Raw genomic sequence first — 19,905 nt, 5'->3', positions numbered from 1 at the left:
ATGACTTGTGAAAAGACCTACACATACAACCATGGTAATTCATCACATTCTTCACACTGGTACCATGCACACAGTTGTATAACTCTAATGATGTCATGTACTTACATCAATTGCACAACATATGCCTATATATGTTTAACAAGCAAGTTGTATTTGTGCAGTCTGATGCCATATCAGGACACATTACATATCAGTTGTCTGTGGCTCATGCAGAACATTTCCTGATACAAATGATAATAGTCACACAATGGGGTTGCTGACCCCCTCAATAATCCTTGGTTGTAGCAATACAACTGCACAGACAATTAATTCCCAAAAGTTGCAATTGTATCAAAACATGTGATACCTTGTTGTGTTACTACAGATTAACAACATGTGTATGATTTGAGACTTTATGTAACCATATAATCAATATGAATTTATATTGATGTGCGTTGCAGATCATTTAATGATCTTATGCAGACACTTGCACACCTATGTTATACTGCAATTGTCACTATGATGGTGGAATCTGAACTGTATTGACAGTTGATCTGCTCCACTACAACACATATCCTAATACTCCAACAATATACATACACGTATATCATACCTTATCAGTCACATCACTCAGCAACAAGTACCATTATGACACTGTCTTAGTTCATGTTTGGTGAATAACTTGAGATGTACCTCTCTGGACTATATGAAGAGAGAAATGACTGAACTCTCACATTATGTGTCCCAGGCAGGTATGACCCTTGCCCTAAGGCAGCATTCTACCTTCACCCATGATGATGCCACAATATAAAAAACAGATGGACTTCAACAATTGGCTTAGCTTCTTGTGTCAATCCAGGGGGATCCAGTATCTCTCAGCCTGGGATGACATGGTCAACAAGTCACACTGTTTTGCCAGAGATGATCTGCACCTGTGTCCACTAGGCTGTCAGACAATGGCAGAGGCACTTGCCTCCCCCATAATGTCTTTTTTTGGCAATGTCAATGCAGCAAAAGCCAATTCAACAACATCCACTGGAGACAAACTCAAAGTTTTATTGCTTAATGCTAGGAGTCTAAATGTGAAGCTGCACTGGATGAAATTGTCAACCTGTTAGCTGAGAGATTTGATGCAAACATCAACATCCTGCCCTACCGGCCATACCCCAAAGCATACCTAATATCAGTCCTCTGCCTATTATCTCCAGATGTCAATTCATATCTGCACTGTCCAAGACTAAAAACACAGCCTAAACAATAACAGATAACATCCTAGGTTGCTTACTAATCAGTCTAAAACAGAATCCAATTAACGTCCTCTTTAACAATACCCTGAGAACTGGCATTATTTCAGTGGAGTGGAAAATAGCAGCAGTAATGCCCTTGCACAAAGGCCATCAACCGATTCTGGAAACTATAGACCTATAGGTCTAATCAGTCTCATCTGTAAGGCCATGGAAAGAATTATCATGGACCTTATCAACAAGGGCATAGGTGACCTTCAAACTCTAAACCCAAATCAATATGGCTTCATTAAGGGTAGATCATGCTTATTAAACCTAGTAGACTTCTATGAGAAAGTCACCAAAGCCCTGGATGAAGACAAGGCAGTGCATACCACCTATCATTATCTGGCTAATGGTTTTGACACAAACTCTCACTCAAGTATCATTGAGAAACTCTCCTAGCTGAGGAATAACCCGTGTGTCACTAGATGGTCATCCAACTGGCTCACTGACAGAACACATACTGTTAAAGTTTGTGATTGAACCTCTACCAGTGGCATACAACAAAGATTTGTGTTGCGTCCTTTACTGTTCAGAATCTAATTCTCGGATGTTCAGGCAAGAGTAAATAGCCTTTGGCTTAACAAGTTTACTATGATTGCAAACTGGGTGCAATCATTGATTCCCACAATAATGTTAATATATTATAGGAGCACTAAAACAGACAAATGATTGCTGTCAAAGCCACATAGTCTAAAACTAAATGGAAACATTTGCTATTATCATTGCCTTTTGCAAAGTGGAATTCCCTGCTAATTGCAGTAATGACAACCCCCCCCCCCCCAAAAAGCTCAAACCCAGTGGTGCAAGATCTGGAAACACAGGTAGATAGCAATCTGAACTTCAACCACCAAGTTTCCAAAGTGATAAGGAAAGCCATCTACATCATGTACCTCACAAGTCAGAGCATTGCATACTGGTTTGCGGATGTTATTACACCACTGTACTCACCTTCATCAGGCCACTAATAAAATACAACGCTCCTTTTTGCATGTACCTCACTTGACACCTGCAGCAGCTGGAGAGAGCACAGGGGTTTCTCAACAAGAAAATATAGGGTCTACAAACTATGGCATGATGTATGTGGATAGACTGAAAGCCATGTCACTGTACGCTATATCTTATAGGCTGCTGAGAGGTGACTTGTGCCTGGCCTACAGGCCAGTCTCTGACCCTGCCCTGAAGGATAACTGCACATCCACAAATCTAATGACACAAGAGTCTCTTGCTCCAGGGATCTTAATCTAGCCTGCGATATTAACAGAACATGCTCAAGAGACAGTTGTAGCTGATGACATCAGCAGAGTCTGTTGAGAGGAAGATGGTAATAACAGTATCCCACATAGTAATGTAAAATGTTATCTCATATATCAATCAAGTGAACACCCGCACAAACACAGATCAGTTGACTGTAGTGAGACTACAGCCACTACCTATCTAAGCATACCGATTAGAGACCTCTTTATTTAACACAAGCACCCCAGCCCAAGTCTGACTTGGAGAGTATCAGATAACACTTTCTACGTGATGACATCAGCAGTGTCTGGTGAGGAGATGGTAATAGCATTGCCCCACATGCTGATGTAGAATGCTCTCTGTAATGTCAACTAAGTGAACAAACACACATGCAAACACACACACACACACACACACACACACACACACACACACACACACACACACACGTTGACTGCAGTGAGAACAGAACTGCTACCAAAGTACACAAACTAGAGAGCTGCATATTTAATGCAAGCACCACAGCACAGGTCTGATGTGGAGAGTGTCAGACAACACTTTCTACGTGATGACATCAGCAGTGTCTGGTGAGGAGATGGTAATAGCATTGTCCCACATGCTGATGTAGAATGCTCTCTATAATGTCAACTAAGTGAACAAACGCACACACACACACACACACACACACACACACACACACACACACACACACACACACACACACACACACACACACACACACACACACACACACACACATGTTGACTGCAGTGAGAACAGAACTGCTACCAAAGTACACTGACTAGAGAGCTCCATATTTAATGCAAGCACGACAGCACAGGTCTGATGTGGGTAGTGTCAGACAACACTTTATAAGTGATGACTTCAGCAGAGTCTGTTGAAAGAAAGATGATAATAGCAGTATCCCACGTGCTTGTGTGAAATTCTCCCTCTAATGTCAACCAAGTGAAGACACACACACACACACACACACACACACACATCATTTGACAACAGTGAGAAGAGAACCTCTACCTATCTAAGTACACTGACTGGAGATCTCTGTATTTAACATAAGTGCCACAGCACAAGTCTGACTTAGAGAGTGTTGGACAACACTTTATAAGTGATGACATCAGCAGTGTCTTTTTAGGAGAAGATAGTAATAGCAGTGTCCCACATGCTGGTGTAGAACACACATACACACACACACGCACACACACACACACACACACACACACACACACACACACACACACACACACACACATACACACACACACACACAAAAGTTGACTCCAGTGAGACTAGAACCCCTACCTATATAAGTACACATATTAGTGAACTAAGTACTTAACACAAGTGCCATGGCACAAGTCTGATTCTAACATGGTTGCAAGACAATTTGTAGGGAATTACATCATTGTTGGATGTTTGAGAGAAGATGTTGTGAGTCCTGCATAAAATGGATGTGTAGGTATGTCCAACTGTCAAAATATTGGAACTACATGGGATTGTAATGATGGCTGTAAGATACAGAATTATGCTCTTCTGAACAGACAGACTTACACACACACACACACACACACACACACACACACACACACACACACACACACACACACACACACACACACACATACACACATGCACCAGTTGACTGCAGTGAAATTAAAGTCCCTGCCTAACTACTGTATGTACATAGACTAGACAACTGAGTACTCAACACAAACACCATGTCACAAATCTGACTTTTACAAGGCTGCAGGACTATTTAATGCAGGTGACATAAGAACTGGATTATTGAGAGAAGATGGCAGGATTCCTGTATGAAATCGATAGCTAGCCATGTACAAGTGATATGATATTAAAGAATTGCATGTTACCACAATGAAAATTATGCAAAGAGTAGCAGTTATTGTCGTGTTTCCAGTGTACAGGTATACCTTAAAAAGACAGGTATGAAAACTATTTGAAAACAGCTGTGAACATTACTACAAGTATTGGAAAATATAAGTGTGTGTGCATTGTCATATATAGATGTGCATGGTACATAAGAAAGCATTTGCTATTTATGTCTGTAGTGTATTTCATATATTTGTGAGAAGTACTGAGAGACCAAGTTTGAAGTACATGAATGGAGCTAACAGATGCCTGCAGTGTAACTGTATATTCTTTCCTTAAAAAGTGTCTTCCCCTTGTTTGTGATTTTACATGTACTTTCATGGTATTAAGACTAAATGCATAATAAACATAAGTAATACATACTATTGCACACTTTCCATAGCTCAATGCTGAGGAGGTTCGTATGATCGAAGGCAAAGTGTTTGCACATGCGAGATGCACATATCTACTGCTTTCCCTGTTTGTGCATAGTTAAGCAGTGGGCAAACATGGGCCTCTGCCTCACTGATAAAATTATGAGAATTCTGAGAACTGAGTGTATGAAACACACCTGCTGCCTACCTGACTCTGTGGCAGGAGCTGTAAATGCATTGACACATTTCTTTTGGAGCCCAGAGGATATAGTGTTCAAATCCAGGTGTATCTAATAGTTTTAAATATATATTTATAATGCAATTAAATAATTCTTTATTCTACATTCACTGAGTGTTACCTTAGCACAGTATGTTGAAGCAGCATTGCAGGGAGGTAACTGCACCATTGAAGAGCTGTTCACCATCACACGGCATTGTTGCATGATGTCATGATGTCATAATGTCAACATCCATGCAAACACAGTTGGCAAAATGTGAAGGCCTCCATTGTTTTTTTTAACTTATGTGTGATTCTATTTTTTTACCAGATTAAAGCTGTTAAAATGTGGGAGATAGGAAAATGGTGAAATGGGGGACAAGCAAGGGAAAAAACAAAGGGCAAACAATATAGGTCTGTGTAGAAGGGAGATTGGAAAGAACCATAGTTAACCACTTCTTAAACAGTATAAAATGAAAATATGTACATGATATAGCTGAATGTGGACAGTCACCTAAGGAAATAGGAGTGACAAGAACACAATCATGTTGTATAGCCAATTGGACCAAATCAAGTGTGTCAAGAAGACAAGTGTGTGAAGTGGAGAGCTATGTATAGGACTAGATATTTTTGGGACAGGTGGCCATTTTATTTATTTATTTTTATTTCAGTAAGAGTAAATTTAAAACAATAAGTGAGAAGGTCAATGAAAAACCAATCAGTAAAAACAAAATGAAAACTCCAGCAAAGCTAGAACTTCCGCTGAGTGACCTCCCAAACCTCTTGCATCAGAGATGCATATATCCCATGTGTCTCTGATACAAGTGGTTTGGGACATCACTCAGTGGAAGTTCTAGTTTTGCTGGAGTTTTCATTTTATTTTAGTAAGAGAGGAATATTGGGTAAGGGAAGTAGGTACAGTATTTCTGGTCAGGTAAGTCAGGTCAGTGAGGAAGGAGCTGCAAACAAACATGGCAAACAAGACAAGACAAAGGGATGGTGATGGACACGACAAGTTGGGGGACATCATGATATGATTGGGGTTAGGGAGAGGAAAACAGATGCTCATAACCATCAAACATGGGGCAGTGAGAATCTACTCCTCACCCGCAGGACTGTCATCACTGTCCCCTTACTCCACTGGCTGTTGCAATGCTTGACATCTTCTTCTATGGACCATAATTGAATGCAGGCTCTCCATCCAATTTAGGCAATCATCAATGGTGCTGTGTGTGACCTTATGCACTGACCCTGGCATCTGATGGAGGATGATAAATTCACCATCTCAGCCACTACTCCTGGAAAGTACCACAGCACCAACTGCTGAAGGAGTGCTACCTGATATGGAGAGCCTAGGTAGTGCAGGGGCAGCAGAGGCAGTACTGCTATGTTGGCTCCCAGATGTGCTGGGAGCTGGTGATGAAGCCAATGAAACAGGGACAGGCAGAGCAACACTGGTTGGCCTATCTCACTGTGCTGTAAAGCATTTTGGGATTTTTCAGAGATGGATGACATTGAAACATTTTGACAAAACATAGAAAAAAAGATAAGGTTTGGGGTAAGAGAAAGAAAGGAGATATAATTAGTAGCATCATATGTACATATAAAGCATTGTTACAATAAGGAAGTATTGTATCACTACTTTTACATCTAAGTATACTTTCTTAACAACTACAACTATAAGTAAAGATTGCTCAAAGTAATCCTTGCAATGTGCATATATTGCACATATGCTTGGTCCAGTTATACAGATTAAGTTAATAGCATGGCATTTATGCCACTTATGCTGAAAATAAATTAATGTAATATTTTTAAAGGATTTTACTATAAATGTGTTACTTGTACTTGAGCACACAATGTCTAACTACAGTATTAGACTTGACTCCTACAGCTGGCTTGTGCTGCAGATTAAAGCATGCATGCTTACTTTGCTACAGATGCATAGAATAGCAATACTTTAGATAAAATAATGGTTCTGTTATGCTGCATACATACCCCTTGCTTCCCTTAGTCTCTTTAGATGGTCAGCATGAGCATCTCTATTCACCATAATCTCTTTGTTGGTTGTGGAATAAAGAGAATAGAACAGGAAAAGAGCATTATGCATACCCGTCTTGCCTATATGCAGTTTTCTATCTACTATAACTTCTCTTTATCAGTATACTTACACAACTGTGGGATGTCAGCAGTGCTGAACGCATCCAGCCACTGAATTACAGTGATGCCTACACTGTTCTCCAATGCATGGAATGCCAGTCACACTGGAGACAGCACTGACCAGATTATTCCATGCCACAGACTTATACTGGGAGCCAGTATATTCCCTTTGCAAGAGCTATCAACTCTGGAGCCTTACAAGGAGCCCACTAAAGTTTCTGGACTCATCAACACAACACCTCTACACTCAAAATTGGGCACCTTCCCTCTTACCACCAGACATGTCCAACCAGGGAAAACAGCAATAGTTAAGAATGATTTCCTACCAATGTCTGTTATCATGTTTACTGGTAGTGAGAAAACTAGGACAATGATGCTGACTGCATTTGAGCAATGTTAAGCATACTGCAACAGTGCCAAAACAAAGAGGGAAATAATTTTTGAAATTAGAAGGTTAATCTGACCCTTGGCATTAGTTTGAGGGTTATTTCCTGCTGTAACTGTTATGTGATTTAACTTTTCAGACATGTACTGGGGGCGTATATTTTATGACCTGACACATGTTTTGTGTTGCTTTACACACTGATAAAACTAATTTTTACAATGTGGAATTCAAACCTATGCATGAGAGACAAAACATTTTCTTCCACAGAGGGTGACTTTTCATTCTTGCCACAGAACAAGTGCTTCTCAGACATAACCATTATATTTATATAAATACACATGACAGACTGTGGGGCTAATCATGTATGTGTGTGACTTAACATTGTCCTGGTTTATATACTCCTGTGTGTGTGAGTATTATTAAAGTCTGACGATCATCCAAGGCCAGAGAACACAATTATGATTACAGAAACATATTCATCAATATACCCTCACTTACACAAATAATTCATGTGAGCTTATTAAAACTGAGTGCAGAACCCTTAATAAAGTTTGGAGTGCGTAATATTTTTTGTGAATTTTAATATAAAGTAAAATGAAACAGTAAAAATATTTGGAATTTGTTTTATTAGAACCCATGATCATACTCATTGCGGCTGTGCACTCATACCTGCTGCCACAGGAATAGTTCCAACACAGCTGGATATTTTCATATTCATTATTAACTCATTAGAGCTGAGTGTGCCTCCAGGCTTTTCTGCAGTTACCTCCTACTGTGCCTCTAGGCATCAAATATTGCTTGTTTGTATTTGCATTAATAATTCCAAAACCATGCTACTTATAAGGTATCAGAATATTTTGTCTTGAAGCATACATGATGGGAAACACAACTGTAATGATTTTATGACCTCTGTCAATGAGAATTTGTTGGATCTGAAATGTGATAACTTCATTTTTTAAAGGCTCAAACCACACCCACTGGGGGGTTAAAGGTACACACTCAGAAGAGCTGTACTGGAGGGAATGAGTTAATGTCTGTCTGTTAACCCCCTCTCAACCCTGACTACTGTGTTTGCATGGTGCCCAACATACTTGGTTGAATGTATCCATTTTGAAATTGTCTACTGACTGCTTCCTCTGCAGGTGTTGTAGACTTGCAGGTATTGATGAAGGTTGCTAACTGCTGTGCAATGTCAGTTAGCACATTTGCTCAATGGAAAGCAAAAAATGCAACAATGGATACTTTTTAAAATTGAGAATGTCTGTATCATGTCTGCAGGGTTTCTGTCTGCTTCATGTATTGGCCATTAGTCAAGGATTGCAAGACAGTAAGTTATGTGCAACATGATAAGTAAAGCTAATCTTGTTTTACCTATGTGAGCAGTGTTTCTTAAGGTTAATCCTTAAAAGACAAATGTGGGACTTGAAAGATGATTTACAGATAGTATATATGACTCTGTTTAGTGCATGTGCTACACACACATGTGATTCACAGGTGTAGTTTATGTATTGGTTATCATAGAAATTCATTACATGACATTTATTGCATTTATCCATTTCCAATGTTTGAGCTAAGCTGCACACTGCCCAAATACTGGTATTAATATATATATATATATATATATATATATATATATATATATATATATATATATATATATAATAAACATTACATAATAACATACAGTTTTCAACAAATGCAGAGGAGGTTGGATATTACTGAACAGAAACTGAAATGCGTGCTGCTTATTTACATTTAAAACCTTGATACAATTACTTCTATACTTTATAAGTCTAACCTAGCTGACACACCCACTGGAGGTAAGGGAATCTGAATTATTGTTGTGTTTTTCTTCTCCCTACCAATGATCATTCTCAGTTGCAAGCCATACATACACTGATGGAGTGCCTGCATTATGTTTACATCTGATACACGTAACCAAGAATTTGGGGATTCAGCAATTCTAATGAGTTCACACCTCATTTGTATCTTCATTGTTCACAGGCACGAGTCTACACTATAAAAAGATAACCATGTAATTAGAGAATCAGAAGGTGAGGAGATTTGTGTATATATACAGATAACACAGAAGAAGATTGCTATTACTTTGGATTTATCTGCACAGAAGGCTACTGACCATGATATGGTTTGATTGCATTTTTCAGTTATATACTGGATTTGTTCACATGTCATTAAGATATATATATATATATATATATATATATATATATATATATATATATATATATGTGTGTGTGTGTGTGTGTGTGTAGATAGATATATGTGCATTAGCAATTATTAATGTATATACGTCCTAGAAGTTTACTGATGGTGTAGGCATTTTTTTTTTCAAATAACTTTTTAATGAAGATTTTATCACATAAAATACAAGTAGAGAGATAAATAAGATGTATATTACAGAATGTTTAACATGAGGAAGTTATTCAATAGCTAATACATACTTTGCTAAATAGCATTTGAAATAGCTAGGAATACAGTATTGGATAAACACAATGAAATGGCTATGTTATATGTTAGTCATGGCAATATTATTTTAACATTTCACTTGTACATTATAGTGACAAATGAGACCATATTTAGAAGTATAACATCGACCTACACAAAGAAATCAGTCTACTCTACTAAACCTTATATACATATTTACAAAACATTGTCACCTTAAATAATGCGGTTACTACTCCCAACTGGGGGATGTGTTTACTATCTTTGTTTTATTAGCATTTGTCTTGCAATTTATGATAATATATCAGTTAATATTTTGCTGTAATTCTGATAATATGTTTGGTTCTTCTGACTTTTTGTATAAAGTTTCTCAGCCAATATATGTTTTCTGGCCATGCTTTTGTATTCTGACCAGGTTAGTCTTGATCTGTCTATCCCGTTCTTTGCTATATATGATTTTAATATGGTGCATAGTGTTATTATTATGTGATTAAAGAAATCATTATTCTTGCTTTTGAATATATGCAGTATTGCTGTCTCCCATGACAAAGTGAATTTTGAATAGTCTGATTTCTCTAAGCGTAATCTTAGTGAGCACCAGAGCTTATAAACTGTTTTGCAGCTCCAGAAGATGTGGAGGATATATGCTTCTTTATTAGGACAGAAGGGACAGTAAGGTGACTTAGATGAATTGAATTTGTTTACTTGTACAGGTGTATGGTATGCATTATTAAAAATCATGATCTGAGTGTATATACATTTTTTATATGGTGTCAGTTTCAAAGTATTTCTAATAGATATAATTAAATAAAACTCCCAAACCAATAAAACAACCAGTGAAAAAAGCAAAATGTACTAAGAAAAAACAATAACACTGGTTGTAACAAGGCTAAAAACAAAAGCATATAATGGAGTAAGCGCTTTCACGAATACACCGCTTCTTCAGACTACAATCTAACAAACAGCATTACATTTAAATACTAAAACAATCAAACTAATAATGACATCATACAATTAAAACATAGCTTACTTAAAGGAACACTGTATAGCAACTCTTAAAAGCAGTAAAATCAATGCTTCAGTGGCTTTGCCTTGAGAAAGGGTTTAAGTGAAACCATGCTGTTCAAGCCTGGAGGATTGTCAGCATGGAATCACAAAATCCATTCTTGGTCAACTAATTCAGTAGTATTTTTAAAGTCACCCCCCCCCCACCTTTTAGTAGCTACAATCTGAAGTACTAAAAACTTAAATGTGTGGTCCATGCCTTCCTTCATGTTATGCATAGCTAGTGCACTGTTTTCTACCAGTGTTATTGTTTTTTCTTAGTATTTCTAATAGCTGATTCCTTCTGATTGTCTGTTATGGTATTACCTTTTCCTTGTCAAAACTTTGAGAAAAGTATTGTATTTTGATATTTAATTTTTGCTATTAATTTATGTGTATTTGAGAGCATTTTTCTTTTTATTTAAGAGACATTTTTGAATTCATTGTGTTAATTTGACAGCTTGCTCAATTACATTGATATCTTTGGTTATTTTACTAGCTAAGAATAGGATTTGTTTAATTATCACTTTATAATTATTGTTTGCTCTAAGTAGGTTTATTATATTTTCTGACAACAAAATAAACTATACTCAATGGGGTAAATGCCTCGTTGATAAAATTCAGCAAGAAAATCAAAACAGGACTCAGGATTACAACGAGGCAAGCAGGCCTGTGTCTGAAACATTCAAACAGCATATATTCTTCAAACAGAAGGTTTGTTCTTGAAGGACTGAAGAAGCTACGTAGCAAAAGCGCTTACCGTTTTTATGTCACTCAAATAAATGAACTGTGAGTTGTGAATTTTACACAGACTGGACTTGTTGTAACTTGGATAAATCTTTCTGTTTGAAGAATATATGATGTTTGAATTTTTCAGACAAAGGCCTGGTTGCCTCATTGTAATCCTGAGTCCTGTTTTGATTTTCTTATTATATTTTCCATTGAGAGGTTTGTATTTGGTAGAAGTCCCATACTGTATAATTTTTTATTAATGGGTATTTATCTAGGTTAACCTTGGAGTTTGCTCATTTTATATCTTGGTTGTTATGTATCGGTTGTAGCAGAGTAATTCTGTCTTTAAGATTTATTGATATCAGTAATGTCTTGAACATTTCACAGCTACTAATTAAGATTGGATGACTTTTTGTTGTGTTAAGGATATCTTGATTTAAGAAGGGAATCACTTTTGGGTTAACTTTAGATGTAATATTTTGGTGAAATAATTTAATCCATAGTGGATAACATTAGTTGCCTTTTGGGCCAGGGTTTGCTATTTGCATGATGTGACTAGCATTAATAATTTCATGGTACAGTTGAAAATCAGGAAGGCCGAGACCTCCTTTTTCTTTTGATAGTATTAGTTTATTATAGCTAATTCTTGTACTTTTTGGGTACCATATTAATTTTGCTAGTCAAACTTTCATCTTGTTGAATAAGGTAGCTGGAATTTTCATGAAGTGGCATTCAAATGGTATAGGGGCACCTTAGCTCAAACCCATCTTCTCTCCACACTCATGTATGCAGCACCAATTCTCACCTATGTCAGAAAATCTGATGTCAGCAAACTAGAGTCATGTTATAACAACATTGCTAAATTTGTTAAAGATTCCCCCTTTAGAACTCACCATTGTATACCTCTCAGGCAACTTCAGTGGCTTGAACTTCCACAGCTACTAACCTACTACCAACTTGTTATAGCCTATAATATCCAACAATATCATGACAGAACTCCAGCCCATAAAGAACTAATAACTAACTACATACCAAATTGGTCACTCCGCTCTGCCAATAAATCACTCCTCTCCATCTCTTCAACTAATAACACAGCAGGTAAAGCTCTGTTTTCTCATTGTATAGCAAAGTATTGGAATAACCTCCCTCACTCAGTTATTTCAGCACCAAACACAAAACAATTCAAACACTCCCTTAAGTCTCATCTTATTAATTCCTGGTTATGTCCATGTGTTACATAAAGACAAATAAACTACCTTTCTTTCTCATCCTAAAACCATTAAACATGGACATAGAAAATATTAGTTGTATGTCAATCCAAGAAAGAAACAGCAAATTAATCCCTTGTCTTAACAATTTTTTGAACTATTAATCTAGTGTCTACTTGTAAAGTTTGTTTTGAAAATATGTTAAAAGAATGTCCTTGTAATCTGATCTATTATGCCACTGTTTCACAGTCTCACTAACTGGTTTATAAATGATGTATAAATACCTGTTGTCTCTGTAATTAATTAAGTGGAGCTTTTCTCCCCGAGCCTCCGCTGAAAATGGACCTCTTCCAGTCGGACCATCGCGGTTAACAAATGTAAAATAAATAAATAAATACACAAATAAATAAAATCTTAGGCAGTATATTCATTTTGACTATTGAAGCTTTTGATAAGGTAGATAGTTTAAGCTTTTCCCATTTGTTAATGTTACCTATTATATTGGACCAGGTTTTAACTACATTGTTATTGAACATATCTGATTGTGTATGGTTAAAGATTATCTCTAAATATTTCAGCATATATTACACTTTAACATTTGTCTCCAGAACATAAAATTCTTTGTGTCCCGGGGGTTAATTGGGTATATAATTGACTTCTTAGGATTAATTTCATAGTTAGGTACTAGGGAAAACTTTTCTATGTAAGATAGGATTTTATTTAAGTCAGAACTGGGATATTGAAAGTAGATATTGAGATTGTCTGCAAAGGCTGTGTATTTTATTTGGGTTTTAGATATCGAAATAAGGTGATGATGTGTTCTCTGAGTGATTTGTAGTAATAATACTTCTATATAGAAATTGAACAGGATTGGTGACAGTGGGCATCCCTGTCTGGTGCCATTAAGAATTTGTATTGGGTTAGATGTTTTCTTATTAATATACATAGTTGTAGTTGCTTTACTACGTAACACTTTGATCATTTCTATGTATTCTTTAGGGAATCCAAATTGAGAGAGTACAAAGAGAAGGAATTTTTGACTGACTCTGTCAAAGGCTTTTGTTGCATCAACTGATAAAGCATATTTAGGGGATTTAACTTAGCACATAAGTGGGATAAGGCATCAATGGTTAACGTGTTGCCCCATAATTCTCGCTGACTCATAAAGCCTAGTTGTTCAGGTGCAATTAAAGCTGAGGCTACTTGTTGCATCCTGTGTGCTAAAATTGTTGAAAATATATAAAAATCTATATTTATCAAAGCTATAGGTCTGCAGTTGTTCGGATTAGTGGGGTCTATATTTGGTTTTGGTATAAGTATGGTTTTGGAATTGTTCAAATAAAGGTCTGATATCCCAACTTCAATTGTATAATTGTATAGCTTTAAAAGTACTGGGGTTAATTGTTGCTTAAAATGTTTCTAGAATTCTGCCATGTATCCATCAGGACCAGGAGCTTTCCCAGATTTTAACTTCTCAATCGCTTTATTTATTTCATCTTCTGTAATGGATTTTTAATACTATTATATTGTAAGTCACTGATCTGCGGGAAGTCTAAGTTATCCACAAAGATTTGGAAAAGGTTGTCATTAATATGATCTTGTGGGCCATATATGGATTGAAATATTTCTTTAAAAACCCGCATTATTTCATTATCTGAGTCATGAATTTTGTCTTTATATTTTATTCCTTGTATTTTACATGCAGTGTTCCTTACATTGATAAGTCTCACTAGCATTTTGGAAGGGGTCTGAACCCATTATGCATATTTATATAGCATCCTTAGTTCTGTAAATGTATATTGTTGTGTTAGGATCTCATTTAATTGTTTTTGTTGACTTGCCATTTCTTTCTCAAGAATGAGAACATGGTTTCTTTATAATTCTAATTCGATTTGTATTAGCTTGCCCACTATGTTAGTTATTTTTTTACTTTTTTGCGTTTTGTAAAATGATGCTTTTTGGATGAAAGTAGCCCTATTCATGGCTTTAAAGGCTGCTACTTGAATATCCAGAGGAGTATCATTATTTACAAGATTTTCTTTTAAATTAATAATAGAGTTTATAATTTCTTGTTCCACTTCTTTAATTTGCAGCTGGTTTGATTTTAAAGTCCAGTTTGAGGTATTGTGGGTAGTATATCTCTTTTTATTTTGTGTTATTGTGAAATGTATTTTTGCATGATCTGATATTGATCTAGGTTCTAGATTATATTGTACTTCATTAAGAGCAAAGCTTTGAGAAATTAGAAATATGTCAATTCTAGACCAGGTCTTATGGTATGGGAAGAAATATGTGTATCTGCTGCTTAGACTGTCTGTGTTGTTAAGTTCAAAGGGATCTATTAAGTTGAAGTCATCAATTAGTTCTGATAGAAAGGTTGTAGCATGAGGAGACTGAGTGTAATTTTTATTTGATCTATCTTTGGATGAATTTATTGTTATGTTCCAATCTCTGCCAATTATAATCCAATGTTCTGGGTGCTTTAATAATAAGTTATAGATTTCAATTAAAAAATCAAGCTGATAGTTGCAAGGCCCATATATATTACAAAGTAATAATGGTTTGTTGTTTGCTGGATGCAAACATGTAGAATAGCACCATCTGTTTAATGATGTTCCCTTTGCATGATTTATTGACTATTATAGCTGTACTATAACCAGCTGCTATTATTTGCTGAACTAAGTTAATGTTATTTTCTGTACCCTTGTCCCATTGTTCCATAGTCATATGAGTTTCCTGTAAAAAGGTTATATCTGACTACAATTTGTATATGAGGTGCATAACTAACCTTTTTTTAATGTTTTCTAAGCCATTTATATTCCATGTGGCTATGTTAATCATCTAAAGTGAATATTAATTTGAATAGTCCTTTAGCTGAAATGCATGTGTGCTATGAGGAGAGTATCTGGCAAAACATTGTGGTTATTAGTTGATGGGTGTTGGGACGTAATAGCATGAGAGGGGGAGGTGACATAACACTCTTTCAGAAATTCCCTAGTGCCTAACCACTTACCACTATCCTCTGAAAGAGAAGGGTTAGACCAGTAAACAGTTAATATAAACATACTCCTAGAATTGAAAAAAAACTGAAAATATATGCAGTTTTAACTATCATACAATAATTAAATAAATGAAATTTCATTTATTTGGTTTGTTTCTTGCCTTTGACATTTTCCTCAGATCATACAATAATTATTTTGCATTCCAAAAAAACATAGCAACATCGCTAGGGTAAACGCTACCCAACCAGCAACTTAGTTATGAATATAATAGATGTTTTTAACCCAATTAGGCATTGTGTGTAACTTATGGCTTGTACTGATCGTATAGAATATAATATATAACCTTGTAGAAGGTTCCATATGTCTAGCTATATACCTTTTCTCTAACCTTCTTTTGAGTGCTATACATAGTACAGGAGTAAAAAAAACCTGACCTAATGGAGCAATGGACTCATTAACTGTAGAGTATATCATACAATATGGTATAAGCAGATGTTATATACTACCATTCTTATAATTCATCTAGACAAGCAGATAAAATATAGCTTCTTTATATTCTTCAAATTAAAATGTATCTAATACACATACTATTATCATGACCTTTCTCTAGAATGTCTTCTGCTAGTTGATAAAAAAAAAAAAAACAGTTGAATGAGCATAAAGTCAGTTTTATTTACAAGAATATGGCCACAAATTTCTATGTTATAATATTTATTTTTTCATGAGTAGTCTTATTCTGCAGAGATCCCTTTAACCTTAGCTTTTTTTTCCTTTCATTTCTTGTTAAAGTCTTGCGTTTTAGCTTCCATCATTCAAACTGTTAGTTATTTACAAATATATTCTTATTTATACCTGCCTTTAATTTACTACTGCTAGTGATTTAAGGAAGTTTTTCACTACCTGTGAGATTATGGAGCCATAAGTTGTTCCAAATCCTTAACTGTAGTTGTCTTTTGATTTCCAGCATTTTAATACAGCAACTTACTTCCTGGATGGCATTCTGTTCAAACTGGAGGCTCTCTTAGTTTAATCACATATTCCTGCTTCTTTTTGGGACTACTAGGCTGCCGTAGACTTGAGCTAGCTCTGACATCACTGTATGAGTTACTTGACATGTGCAGTGTGAGGTCAAATGTCACGGGACATCTGATGTGGCTTAACCTCCTGGAAAAATGGCTTTAGAATGTTGAAACGAAAAGGAAAGCCTAAGGAGTCTTTTTCTTGCAACATAAAGAGAAAAAACCTTCAGAAACTACAAAATAATGCTTAAAAATACTAGTGATGCCTGTATTTCATCGGATTTAAAGTCATTTACTATTTAGATGCATTTTAAATACTGATAGAAACAGTATTACTGTTACTTATATTTTACTGGTCATTTTGAAGACATCTCATTGAATGCTTCTAAGAAAGCTGTGTTTGCTTCGTCTTTACATTTTTCTCGGTATGTGGATCCCTTGTATTGGAATTGTAAGGAGGCAGGATACTTCATTTGGAATTTTATTTTGTTTTTTATTAAGTATGCACAGAAAGATGATAGAATTTGTCTCTGTTGCTTGATAGCTAATGGTAAGTCCTGTGCAATTGTTATTTTGTTACCTTTCCACATGATTTGTTTTTTAGCTTTACCAGCTAGTATAATCTTATTAGCATGAGTTGCATTTAGTATTCTCACGTAGACTTGCCCAGGGTCATCATGAGTTTGTGATTTTCTTAAGGCTCTGTGGAATCTCTCTAATGTAATATTTTGAACTGTAGCATTGTTGTCCAAGAATATCTCAATGATTTCTTTAATTGCTTTATGCAGAGAAGCTTGTTTGTAGGCTCCTGGGATATCCCTAATGAGCACATTATTTCTTCTTGATCTGCCTTCTAAGTCAACTATTTTTTGTTGTAGATCAGACAATGCTTTTTCTGTGGCATTAGTTCTTCATCTGATTTCTTCTATTTTAGTTTCATTGTCTACAGTTTTCTCTTCATTTTTCTCTAGTCTAGTTAATATTTGATCTATATTACCTCCAAAGGCATTTAGTTTTGTAGAAAAAGAGTGTATTTCTTCTTGCAAGGGTGTTAGAGCTGCCTTGAGTTCTATGAAAAGAGATTACTCAGTCTTCATTTTGGCAGTCTGTTTTTCTAAATCAGTTTGCTGTCTAACAGTTTTTTGTCTCTTTGTACAGACTTCTTTCGCTGGTGAGGTTAATTGTGAAAGTCTTGTTTTTGATGTTTGAGATTCCATTAAGTCTATGGTCTTATATTTATTGAAGTTTCTTATTTTCTATGTAGTTTCCTGTAGTTTATTGATGAGGCCTGAGATTCTTGCTGAATTCCCTGAGTCAGCACACGTTGATCTTGCAGAGAAGTATATAAAAATACTGTATCTTTTACAAATCCGCTGAAAATATGCTTTAGTATGTATTTTAATACAGTATTCTTTGTTTTCTGATGGTGTAGCAAAAGTGCAGAAGCTTGGATTGGGTTAGAGTGTAGATTTCTCTCAGGAGCTGACTGAGAAGTGTGCTTCCTAGCTAGCGGCCATCTTGGAATCCCTGATGGTGCAGGCATTTTTGTCAGGGCGTTTTACTTTCGTAGATGCAAAGACTTATTAACTTTCAACACAAATATTATTTTTACAACTGTTGCTCTTTACACTCTTCTATTGTTATTTCAGTGAAATGTAATTGTTCTATATTATCAGTGACATAGGGATGTTAGCCTTCTAGGATGGACCAAAGACATCTCTAGCAGAGTGCTGGGCACTGGGAGAGGTGACTGGCATTTGCATAAAAATGACTGTTCTGTGGTAAATGTGCTTAAACATTATGTGTGCACATGTTTTTGGGACAGTTAGTTTGAAAGCACTTATAATGATTCACCAATGTTTTATTCCTTTGTTTTGTACAAAAATGTAATTTGCCTATTGTTTTGGGGGTGGGGGAACCAAATTCCATTTCTGTGTTGGCACAACCAAAATGTTTTTTTTACAGAGGTTTGCTTTGCTATTGTTAGTCCTTGTTTCGGATAAAACCTTGGTCTGTTTTTGACTGTGATACATTTCAACAGGTCTACTTCACCCTGTCGAAGGCTGACAATATTGAAGCTGATATTGTCAGCACCAAAATGTTGAAAGCAAAAGTCATTGCACGTGTAAATGTAAATCTCTGTAAGGGGAGATTTCCGTTTACTGCAATGTAGTGTGATCTCGGAGTTGGTATATTTAAGTAGGGGGGGTGTGGAGGTGCAGGGAGGCTTGCCCCCCTGCGTAGAGCAATTTGTGTTGTGTTTGGGTGTTTTTTTTTTGTGTGTGTTCGATGTTTGGGGGTTTCGACATTTTTGTGTCGATTATTACGCTGTCGACAGTTTGAGTTTTTGACAGCTTAATATGAACGCATTTCAACTACATAGACAGTTTTATATTTAAATAACTGAAAGTTTTTTTGTTTCTGTAGTGGGTAATATTGAAAAGCTAATAATATGTGCTATACCTAAACGAGACTTTTATTTATGTGATATTTATGTGTAGTATCATTCTTTTGTGTTTTCTGTCACCTAGGACTATGGCATCCAAGCGTCCCAGTCCCCTCAAACCTCCCTTCAGTGGCTTAGAAAATGACATGATCATACAATCATTTCATCAACATGGTGCCTTTCTGCTTGAGAGATATGTCTGGAAGAATGCAAATTTGGAACCATACAGTGAGCAATGTGAATGCTGTTGGGGGATGCAGCAGGACATATGAGCAGGTGCGTCGTAGGGTAACTGACAATTACACTGGCCCAGAGGAGAGCAGCTGCAGTGGCCCATGAACAGCTGGCTACCTGGTGGAAGCTGCTACAGAGCTACCACTGGCAGCAAATGAAGAGCTCCTGTCCACTGTCAGGGATCCATAAAATTCAGTGGAAGGTGCACAACAGCATGTGATTGATGCTGATGCTGCTGT

This window comes from Protopterus annectens, chromosome 5.part0 (assembly GCF_019279795.1).
Source record: "Protopterus annectens isolate FY-2018-M chromosome 5.part0, PAN1.0, whole genome shotgun sequence".
In the NCBI taxonomy this organism is placed as follows: domain Eukaryota; kingdom Metazoa; phylum Chordata; order Ceratodontiformes; family Protopteridae; genus Protopterus; species Protopterus annectens.
Note: the sequence above shows the minus strand (reverse complement) of the source record.